Source organism: Salvelinus namaycush, chromosome 37, assembly GCF_016432855.1.
Source record: "Salvelinus namaycush isolate Seneca chromosome 37, SaNama_1.0, whole genome shotgun sequence".
Lineage (NCBI taxonomy): Eukaryota > Metazoa > Chordata > Actinopteri > Salmoniformes > Salmonidae > Salvelinus > Salvelinus namaycush.
The window spans coordinates 13,280,046-13,291,901 of NC_052343.1; positions in this window are offsets into that span (position 1 = coordinate 13,280,046).

The window sequence follows — 11,856 nt, forward strand, 5'->3', positions numbered from 1 at the left end:
TTTAAAAGGTGTCCTTCTGGCTTTGATGCTGGTTAACTTAAAGAAAGATCAAGTGTGATGTTGTGACTCATGTAATAATCACAATTTACTAGTTCTTCACAAACTTCTGAGGCCGGGACCAAAAACTGAGGACAATATCAGTAATTTGTGAGTTGCTATGCCAAGCCTGTGCAATAGTTCTCCTTCACAGCATCGAGCCTGACATCCACTTATAATAAATAGCCGTATTTAGGATAGAAGTGGCCGAAACAGAACAAATGAAAGCAGGAGACCACCATTAAACCACCTGAATCCATCACTTCCTGAGCGAGGGTCATATGGTATTCAGCGGTATTCGAAGCTCCATTAGCAAGCTATACAGCGTTGGGGAATGAATGTGTTGCGCTTAAATGCTTCCCTCATTTTTCCCTTGATTCAGGGACTGACGAAATAAGCCTTGCCAGCGTTGCCTGATTGACTTTGCCCATGAAGAGTAATTGATTGGTGGGGATTATCCAGCCAGGCCAACCTTTGATGGAGGAACACGACTGAAGCCCACCCCCCCATAAGGTAACGTTCCTATTAAGTTCCATCAGTTGCAGTACAAACTTCAGTCAGGACATAAATCACTGTTCTTCACAATTGCTGCACTGAAAACATTACCTTCTAACAGCTCTAAAACCTGCATTGAGGAAGTTTCCTTTATCTTACTTAAAACCTTTTCAAACGTTCTGGGAATGTTCTGAGGCCCTTAAATCAATATTGAGTTGGGCACCCTTTACACCAGCGCCCTGAGTGCAGTAGCCAAGCCTCTCTGGCTGGCTGTAGCTTCTATTCCCACTGGTGGCGCATCAGCATCCCTCCCTGCCTGCTTGGCTTCATCATTAGACAACCTACAGCTACATAACACTCCCGACGGGATTTGTAACACGTGAACACCTTTGCCGTCAACATTAGGCAATTAAGCACCACCCCACTTCATTTTGTCCTTCACTTCAATCAGATGAAACTTTCTCTCTCCTCAGAAAGCAGCATGTTTTTTTTCGCCAAGCCTGGGGCCTCCAGCTGGACTGTGTAGGTAGCTGCTGAGGCGAACTGGGATAAACATTTAGGGTACCCGAGCAACCGAATTGTTTTTAAATGGGGTCACTGCAGAGGCTCAGACAGACAGCGGCTTAGCTCGTCAACAGGGAGCCATGATCACATTTCCCTCCCAATTCAAGACCCAGTAAACGTGTAAATATTTTTCAATATCTCCAAATATTATATTACGCCCCCACACTGCACAAAATGGCCCCTCTGAGAAAGATATAACGACCACTGTGCAGAAGATGAAAACATCCAACATACAGTACCTGTCAAGTTTGGACACACCTACTCATTCCAGGGTTTTTCTTTATTTTTACTATTCTCTACACTGTAGAGTATGAGTGAAGACATCAAAAATATGAAATAACACATATGGAATCATGCAGTAACCATAAAAAGTGTTAAACAAATTAAAATGTATTTTATCTTTGAGATTCTTCAAAATAGCCACCATTTGCCTTGATGACAGCTTTGCACACTCTTCTCATTCTCTCAACCAGCTTCATGAGGTAGTCACCTGGAATGCATTTCAATTAACAGGTGTGCCTTGTTGAAAGATAATTTGTGGAATTTCTTTTCTTCTTAATGTGTTTGAGCCAATCAGTTGTGTTATGACAAGATAGGGGTGGTATACAGAAGATAGCCCTATTTGGTAAAAGACCAAGTCCATATTATGGCAAGAACAGCTCAAATAAGCAAAGAGGAACGACAGTCCATCATTACTTTAAGACATGAAGGTCAGTTAATATGGAAAATTTCAAGAACTTTGAAAGTTTCTTCAAGTGCAGTCACAAAAACCATCAAGCGCTATGACGAAACTGGCTCTCATGAGGACGACCTCAGGAAAGGAAGACCCAGAGTTACCTCTGATGCAGAGGATAAGTTCATTAGAGTAACCAGCCTTAGAAATTGCAGCCCAAATAAATGCTTCACAGAGTTCAAGTAACAGACACATCTTAACATCAACTGTTCAGAGGAGACTGCGTGAATCAGGCCTTCATGGTCGAATTGCTGCAAAGAAAGGACACAAATAATAAGAAGAGACTTGCTTGGGCCAAGAAACATGAGCAATGGACATTAGAATGGTGGAAATCTGCCCTTTGGTCTGATGAGTCCAAATTTGAGATTTTTGGTTCCAACCGTCTTGTCTTTGTGAGATGCTGAGTAGGTGAACGGATGATCTCCGCATGTGTGGCTCCCACCGTGAAGCATGGAGGAGGTGGTCTGGGGGTGCTTTGCTGGTGACATTGTCAGTGATTTATTTAGAATTCAAGGCACACTTAACCAGCATGGCTACCACAGCATTCTGCAGCAATACCCCACCCCATTGTGCTTAGTGGGACTATCATTTGTTTTTCAACAGGACAATGACCCAAAGCACACCTCCAGGCTGTGTGAAGGCTACTTGACCAAGGATAGTGATGGAGTGCTGCATCAGATGACCTGGCCTCCACAATCACCCGACTTCAACCCAATTGAGATGGTTTGGGATAAATTGGACCGGAGAGTGAAAGAAAAGCAGCCAACAAGTGCTCAGCATATGTGGGAACTCCTTCAAGACTGTTGGAAAAGCATTCCTCATGGAGCTGGTTGAGAATGCCAAGAGTGTGCAAAGCTGTCATCATGGCAAAGGGTGGCTATTTTGAAGAATCTGTTTAACACTTTTTTGCTTACTACGTGATTCCATATGTATTATTTCATAGTTTTGATGTCTTCACTATTATTCTACAATGTAGAAAATAGTAAAAAAATAAATAAAGAAAAACCCTTAAATGAGTAGGTATGTGCAAACTTTTGACTTGTACTGTATCTTAAACAGCAGAGATATGGTAGTTGTTCAAATCTGACCCCTTTGTGAAATCTTGACTCCTTGTACGGTAACTAAAATGCTGCCTTAAATATTAACTATAAAGAGGTTGGCAATGCTATTGTGATAGCCTACTGTCTGCTGCCTCCAGACATGTCCCTGCACTTCTCCTCTGAATCCCTTCCCAGTTATTGGATTGTCAACCTCCTTGGAACACAGAATTAGATCAAGTCCCCATGTAGATGATACATCGAAAATCCCCTTACATGTAGTGGTTTGGATCCCGCTGTTCTGCAATGGCATCTATTCAATCCAACAGGGCCATTCTGCCACAGAGGATCTGGTTTATCCTGTTCTAATGCACTGTCATCGCTAGTTACTGAGACCACTTCTCATTCATGCTCTGTTTACTGCTGCAAGATTATGACAGATTTTGTGAAGGCGCTAACTCAGGCTTCTCGCTGTCATAAAAGTGGTGAATTCTGGGAAACCGAATGAGGGGCTGATATGGATAGAACTTCATCCAGTAAGTTCCCTGTCGTGTTTTGTGGACATCGGGCTGGATGCCAGATTTTGTGAATCATTTTCAAACTGTTCCTTAATCAAAGGGATTCATTGGAGACATTATTAAGTGACATGAAGCAGTTTCAGCCCAGTGCTGGACTGGAGTCTGTGCTTAGAATAGAATTTGAAAAGGTATATTTTGTGATTTGGCTTAGTGGCTATTACACATTTACCAGCTGGCATTTCTGTGGCATTTCATTTGTCAGCATTACATCATTTGATTGATTGTGTAATGCCTAATTTCTTGTTTAATATCTCAATGTTAGATGTTGAGAACAATCTATTAATTAACACAACATGAAGTTACCATCACACACCACCGGATAAACAGCTATTTTCTTATGAGGGTCATATATCAGAGAAGACAATATCCAAAAGCAATTTGCGGGGCCTAATGTGATTAAAGATGAGAAAAGAGAGCATTAACAGACATGTAATAACAAAAAATTCACTTACACAAGAAATACATGCAAAAACTTTGGCTTAGCTTTTGGTCTGCCCTTCCAAGCAAATCCCCAAAACATGAATGTAGACATAATTACTAAAGATGTATGCTTAAACAAAGTCAAAATATTTGAATAAGTGACAATTATAATAGATAAAAATCTTGCGAAATCCTTCTAATTTGCTATACAGCATTGATTCTTTGATGTTTACCAGAGAAGCACAATGTTCTAGTAAGAAAATGTACTTTGCCTCTAATTTGATTGGAAAATTACAGACAGTGGATGTGCCTCATGGGTCATCAATGACATCATAGCCACTGAGTTGTGTAAGGAGCTCTTGTAAAGGCACAGGCTAAGTGATCGGATTCACAAATCACGCAGACCAAAGCAAAGCATGCCGCAAATGAGCCTGACTATTCTCCTAAGTTCTCTGAAGGAACTGTAATGACGTTATCTTACAGCAGACTTGTGTCTGATAAGTAACAATGAACCTGGCACTTGAAGTTTTGTGACTCATTCCTGACGTTGGCACCGTTAGCTTGAGCTCTACAATTGTCAACGAACAAAGCACATTCGTCAAACCACACGCTGAAGGGACACATTTGTATATTTTCGTGTATGGTCACAGTTGCCTGGCACCCACATCCATGGTGACTAATATGGAGCGGTGATTTATTGAGAAAACAGCCTCTGTGCTTAACGACAACACTGCTCAAAAACAAATAGGCTTTTATCTGCGCCTGCTACGTCAGTAGGCTCCACATCGCATCACATCTACATTATTAACTCAAATTAAGATGTGCTCACCAGACTTGCGGTAAGTGCTTGACCCTGTCTTGCTGGAGGCGGCCATCTCGTTGTGCTGCATTAGGGAGTCCAATTGATCCTGTCTGCTGCTTAAATAAGGCCATCTCTGGACTAATGCACAGACGCAATGTTAACATGGTGGAGTTGAGTCTCTTTGCTGTGACCCTCATTAACGCTCCCCTAACACCCCTAACACTGATGAGCTTCTCTCTCTTTCTCCCTCTCACTCTATACCCCTTTGACACTTTTAAAGCTAACCTTCTGTCTCACCCTCTATCTCTCTATTTATCTCTTCTTCTTGTTCTTCTTCTTCGTCCTCCTCCTTTCTTATTCTCAATCGCCTGTCTCCTCCCCACTCCCTCTCTCATAGTCAGTGAGGCTGCTGTTGGTGAGACCACTAAAGTATTTCAGAGCATAGTCAGTGCCATTAAAACCATTGAAACTGACAGTGAGAAACCCTTAATGAGCCTTTTCTACTCTATCAAATAGTCTGACCAGTCTCCTTCGTATGGAGGTGTCTATACGGCTCATAGGTGGTTTGTGCTTGTTGTTATTGGCAGTTATTTAAAAGAGTCTGTCCATGCTAATCATCGGCCAAATGCACATTTCGTCAAATTCATCAATATTATATATCTACTTCCAACTGTAACGGCAACTATATACCCATAACCATAAGTGGACCTAACAAAGCTCTGCTAGCTGTTGGATCAGGTGTTGGGGAAAGTGTTCCTAACAAACCTCTGCTAGCTGTTGGATCAGGTGTTGGGGAAAGTGTTCCTAACAAACCTCTGCTAGCTGTTGGATCAGGTGTTGGGGAAAGTGTTCCTAACAAACCTCTGCTAGCTGTTGGATCAGGTGTTGGGGAAAGTGTTCCTAACAAACCTCTGCTAGCTGTTGGATCAGGTGTTGGGGATAGTGTTCCTAACAAACCTCTGCTAGCTGTTGGATCAGGTGTTGGGGAAAGTGTTCCTAACAAACCTCTGCTAGCTGTTGGATCAGGTGTTGGGGAAAGTGTTCCTAACTAGCTCCAGTAGTTAGGCTATGATCATACTTCTGGAAGAGAATATTGTACACCAACACACTCATATAACTCCCAGTCAAGAAGATTGATCTTCTGTTCAGCATATCTACAGTACATCTTGCATTGGGCATGTGTTTGTCAATAGCCTTGTTCTCTTACATATTCAGCCCGTGGCATCTACCGCTAGCATCAGTAATTGCTGTCTTGAACCAATGATTGGATTGATTGAGGCACAGCATAACCTTCCGTAAACAGTATGCAGTCAGTGTGGGAAAATACAATTGTGTAATGATTCAACCTGGTATTGTAGGGTAACTTAAAAGTACATTATATAGTTAGTATGTACGTATATCAAAACATGCTAATTATTTGCTCTATCCATTGGTCTTGCTGTACTGGACGCCTTTGGCAGCAAACTAATTGGAATAAGTTGGACTGGTGCCAGACATCTAAAGATTACCCAGCAAGCAATAAACCTTATCTATTCAATACAAACTGGATTACAAAGCCCAGAAAATACCTCAGTGTAGCTTATCATGCAAACATTGTGCAGATCTCAGCAATTGATTTGAATAGCATGTCGCTTGAGGAGGCCCATCCAGACTGAGGCAGACGTCAATAGCTGAGAGGGGGAAGTAATTAAAATGGGTAATCCCTGATGAGACGGCATAATGATTCCTGCCGACCGCCTGTGTCAAGACTCCACTACAGAGTGCTGTATGATTACACCAGTCGAAGGCAAACCCTTATGATATACAAGGGGTGCAGGGAGCTAGCTATTGCTTGAAATGTTCTTTGGTAATGTTTTTATTGGCTCCTCTATCATTTCACCACGCATTCATATACCTCTCCATCTTGCATTGGGATTTCTTTGTATTGATTCATCGTCCGGGAGAAGAGGCACTGTGGCAGGATTGTCAGGAGGGTTTCAGTTTTGATTTGGAGTTGATATCAATGTTCAACACAGTAATAGGTCTATAGTCTGGCGCTGTGGTTTCCATGGTGAGACTAGTTAATTAAATGGAGGCGATCCAGCAGGTTTTGTAAGTGCTCTCGCAGCTTAGCATGAGCCTCTTAACAGTAGTCTCGAGACTACTTTCCTTGTTGATTTTCAAAAACGCCAAAAGTTTAATGCTAGACTTATCTGGGTCATGTTTATGAGAAAAGAGATTGACTGAGAACTGTCTGCCACAAAGTTGGCTGCACAGATGGTAAGTACCATTGAATCACTGCAGAATAGGTGACAAACTGGCTGTCTGCAAGTACATCTGGTAAAGACCTTGCAATATTGACAATAAAACATACCTTAAGCAGCAAGGCTATATGATAACAATTCCATTATTCCTAATGTACATGCAACATATTAGCATATTTGTGTAATAATTCAGTACTTCCCGATAACTGTGGCAATTCTAGAAGTAAGAATACCGTTAGCATTCATTGGCATGTCAACAAATGTAATTGTACAGTTTGGATCAGTAACTGATCATCTTGAGTTGCTGTTACCAGACATGTTCTTCTGTCCTTCTGGAGGGAGAACATTTTCAACACTAATTGTGTCATTGGAGGATTTGTCAGATTTCGTATTCCCTACAGCCATTACCTAGCTGGTGATGTGTAGGAGGAAAAGCTGAGGTACATTAAACCAGCAATGAGGTATGCAATGCATTGTGGTTAATGAGATCAAACATTCACGTGTGACTTCACATTGTTTTGGTGTGAAGCAATGACCTTCTTAAGAGCTGTCAGGCTTTGGAAGGCTGCCTTATTTCCATGGCAACTCTGCCGGTCACAAGCCATTGACCATTAGTACTGGAGATAAAACACTGCTCCAGATCGGTTTGACCTCTATTGAGGTCACAATATTTTCAGTCACAGGATTTACATTGAAAGTCCACTTTCAAATATCCACAGAATAGTATTCAAAATATGACACATCAACTGGCATTTCTATCATGTGATAAATTACATCATAATATTGTGACAGGTGCAGTGGTGAGAAAGCTAACCCATGGATATTTTGATGTCAAATAACCTTACATTGGGCTACTACTGTATGTTATATGACAAAATAGACAGCTTGTGCCAAGTGTTGGATGAGTTTATTCTTTGTCTTTGTTGAGTTAAAAATCAGGGTGAGTTATCGGGCAGACAATGCATTTGAGTTGAGCATGATGTTCTCTGCACAAAACACTGAGCACTGTCCCATAAAGCTAGTTCAATATTTAGAGAGTTCAATATTTAGAGAGAGAGAGAGAGAGAGAGAGAGAGAGAGAGAGAGAGAGAGAGAGAGAGAGAGAGAGAGAGAGAGAGAGAGAGAGAGAGAGAGAGAGAGAGAGAGAGAGAGAGAGAGAGAGAGAGAGAGAGAGAGAGAGAGAGAGAGAGAGAGAGAGAGAGAGAGAGAGAGAGAGAGAGAGAGAGAGAGAGAGAGAGAGAGAGAGAGAGAGAGAGAGAGAGAGAGATCCATAGGGGATTCAAAGACCTTATTATAACTTATCATCTATTAGTTCCAATCCCTGGACTGGATATGCTCCAGAACTTTAAAGTCCCTCTCCTTTTTATGAACCGTCAGCTTATTCTTTATATGAAGGGATACGGTTGCAGGATGTAAGCCAAACTTCACTTACACTTTGCACCTCACTTCTGCGACAGTCATTTCTGTCCCCAATCCAAAAAGAACTTTGATGTGGGATATTCCCATTAATATGAAATGCTTGATATCCAAGGAAAGCTCTAAGAATTTAAAAAAAAATATTAACGATTTAATAAGCTCACAGAGCCAGAGCCTTATCAGCACATTTTGTAACTGTAACATAGGAAGAATAGTAAGAAAAGGACTTGACCACAAAACATGAAAGAAACCCAAGTCTAAATTACTCCAAACACTTCTGTCCGTGAAGGGTAGAATTTCAAATATGATTTATTTTTATCTCATATTCATTCCGATTTAGCACTTTATATTTGAGTTAAAAATATATAAACTGTTTATTCAGTTTAGATACTCCTCTCTTATTCCTATGAAACCCTTTTAACATCCTTTCAAAGATTTTGTCAGGAAAGTGGTTCGCAATTACAAATTTCAGTTTCAACGTCACTTTAGTATGAAGGAACTGAACAAGGTATTAAATCAAATCAAAGTTTATTTGACACGTGCGCCGAATACAACAGGTGTTACCTTACAGTGAAATGCTTACTTACAGGCTCTAACCAATAGTGCAATAAAGGTGTTAGGTGAAGAATAGGTAAGTAAAGAAATAAAACAACAGTAAAAAGACAGGCTGTATACAGTAGTGAGGCTATAAATGTAGCGAGGCTACATACAGACACCGGTTAGTCTGTCTGATTGAGGTAGTATGTACATGTAGATATGGTTAAAGTGACTATGCATATATGATGAACAGAGAGTAGCAGTAGTGTAAAAGAGGGGTTGGCAGGTGGCGGGACACAATGCAGATAGCCCGGTTAGCCAATGTGCGGGAGCACTGGTTGGTCGGCCCAATTGAGGTAGTATGTACATGAATATATAGTTAAAGTGACTAGGCATATATGATAAACAGAGAGTAGCAGCAGCGTAAAAAGGGGGTTGTGGGGGGCACACAATGCAAATAGTCCGGGTAGCCATTTGATTACCTGTTCAGGAGTCTTATGGCTTGGGGGTAAAAACTGTTGAGAAGCCTTTTTGTCCTGGACTTGGCGCTCCGGTACCGCTTGCCATGCGGTAGCAGAGAGAACAGTGGGGTGGATGAGGTCTTTGACAATTTTTAGGGCCTTCCTCTGACACCGCCTGGTGTAGAGGTCCTGGATGCCAGGCAGCTTAGCCCCAGTGATGTACTGGGCCGTACGCACTACCCTCTGTAGTGCCTTGCGGTCAGAGGCCGAGCAATTGCCATACCAGGCAGTGATGCAACCAGTCAGGATGCTCTCAATGTTGCAGCTGTAGAACCTTTTGAGGATCTCAGGACCCATGCCAAATCATTTTAGTTTCCTGAGGGGGAATAGGCTTTGTTGTGCCCTCTTCACGACTGTCTTGGTGTGTTTGGACCTTTCTAGTTTGTTGTTGATGTGGACACCGAGGAACTTGAAGCTCTCAACCTGCTCCACTACAGCCCTGTCGATGAGAATGGGGGCGTGCTCGGTCCTCCTTTTCCTGTAGTCCACAATCATCTCCTTAGTCTTGGCTACGTTGAGGGATAGGTTGTTATTCTGGCACCACACGGCCAGGTCTCTGACCTGCTCCCTATAGGCTGTCTCGTCATTGTCTGTGATCAGGCCTACCACTGTTGTGTCGTCTGCAAACTTAATGATGGTGTTGGAGTCGTGCCTGGCCATGCAGTCGTGGGTGAACAGGGAGTACAAGAGGGGACTGAGCACACACCCCTGTGGAGCTCCAGTGTTGAGGATCAGCGTGGCAGATGTGTTGCTACCTACCCTCACCACCTGGGGGCGGCCCGTCAGGAAGTCCAGGATCCAGTTGCAGAGGGAGGTGTTTAGTCCCAGGATTCTTAGCTTAGTGATGAGCTTTGAGGGTACCATGGTGTTGAACGCTGAGCTGTAGTCAATTAATAGAATTCTCACATAAGTGTTCCTTTTGTCCAGGTGGGAAAGGGCAGTGTGGAGTGCAATAGAGATTGCATCATCTGTGGTATATCATCTGTGGTATGCAAATTGGAGTGGGTCTAGGGTTTCTGGGATAATGGTGTTGATGTGAGCCATTACCAGCCTTTCAAAGCACTTCATGGCTACGGACTTGAGTGCTACGGATCTGTAGTCATTTAGGCAGGTTGCCTTTGTGTTCTTGGGCACAGGGACTATGGTGGTCTGCTTAAAACATGTAGGTATTACAGACTCAATCACGGACATGTTGAAAATGTCAGTGAAGACACCTGCCAGTTGGTCAGCACATGCCCGGAGCACACGTCCTGGTAATCCGTCTGGCCCCGCAGCCTTGTGTTTGTTGACCTGTTTAAAGGTCTTACTCACGTCGGCTACGGAGAGCGTGATCACACAGTCGTCCGGAACATGCCTCAGTGTTGCTTGCCTCGAAGCGAGCATAGAAGTGATTTAGCTCGTCTGGTAGCCTCATGTCACTGGACAGCTCGCAGCTGTGCTTCCTTTTGTAGTCTGTAATAGTTTGCAAGCCCTGCCACATAAGACGAGCGTCGGAGCCAGTGTAGTATGATTCCGTCTTAGCCCTGTATTGACGCTTTGCCTGTTTGATGGTTCGTCGCAGGGCATAGCAGGATTTCTTGTAAGCTTCCGGGTTAGAGTCCTGCACCTTGAAAGCGGCAGCTCTACCCTTTAGCTCAGTGCGAATGTTGCCAGTAATCCATGGTTTCTGGTTGGGGAATGTATGTACAGTCACTGTGGGGATGACGTCCTCGATGCACTTATTGATAAATCCAGTGACTGATGTGGTGTGCTCCTCAATGCCATCGGAAGAATCCCGGAACATGTTCCAGTCTGTGATAACAAAACAGTCCTGTAGTTTAGCATCTGTTTCATCTGACCACTTTTTTATAGACCGAGCTACTGGTGCTTCCTGCTTTAATTTTAGCTTGTAAGCAGGAATCAGGAGGATAGAGTTGTGGTCGGATTTACCAAATGGAGTGCGAGAGAGAGCTTTGTGCGCGTCTCTGTGTGTGGAGTACAGGTGTTCTAGAATATTTTTCCCTCTGGTTGCACATTTAACATGTTGATAGAAATTTGGTAGAACTGATTTAAGTTTCCCTGCATTAAAGTCTCTGGCCACTTGGAGCGCCGCCTCTGGGTGAGTGGTTTCCTGTTTGCTTATTTACTTATACAGCTGACTGAGTGCGGTCTTAGTGCCAGCATCTGTCTGTGGTGGTAAATAAACAGCCATGAAAAGTATAGCTGAGAACTCTCTAGGCAACTAGTGTGGCCTGCAATTTATCACAATGTACTCTACTTCAGGCGAGCAAAATCTAGAGACTTCCTTAAATTTAGTGCACCAGCTGTTGTTTACAAATATGCACAGACCGCCCCCCTCGTCTTACCGGAGTGTGCTGTTCTATCTTGCATGTGCAGCGTATATCCCGCTAGCTGAATATCCATGTAGTCATTCAGCCACGATTCTGTGAAACATAAGATATTACAGTTTTTGATGTCCCATGGTAGGATATTTG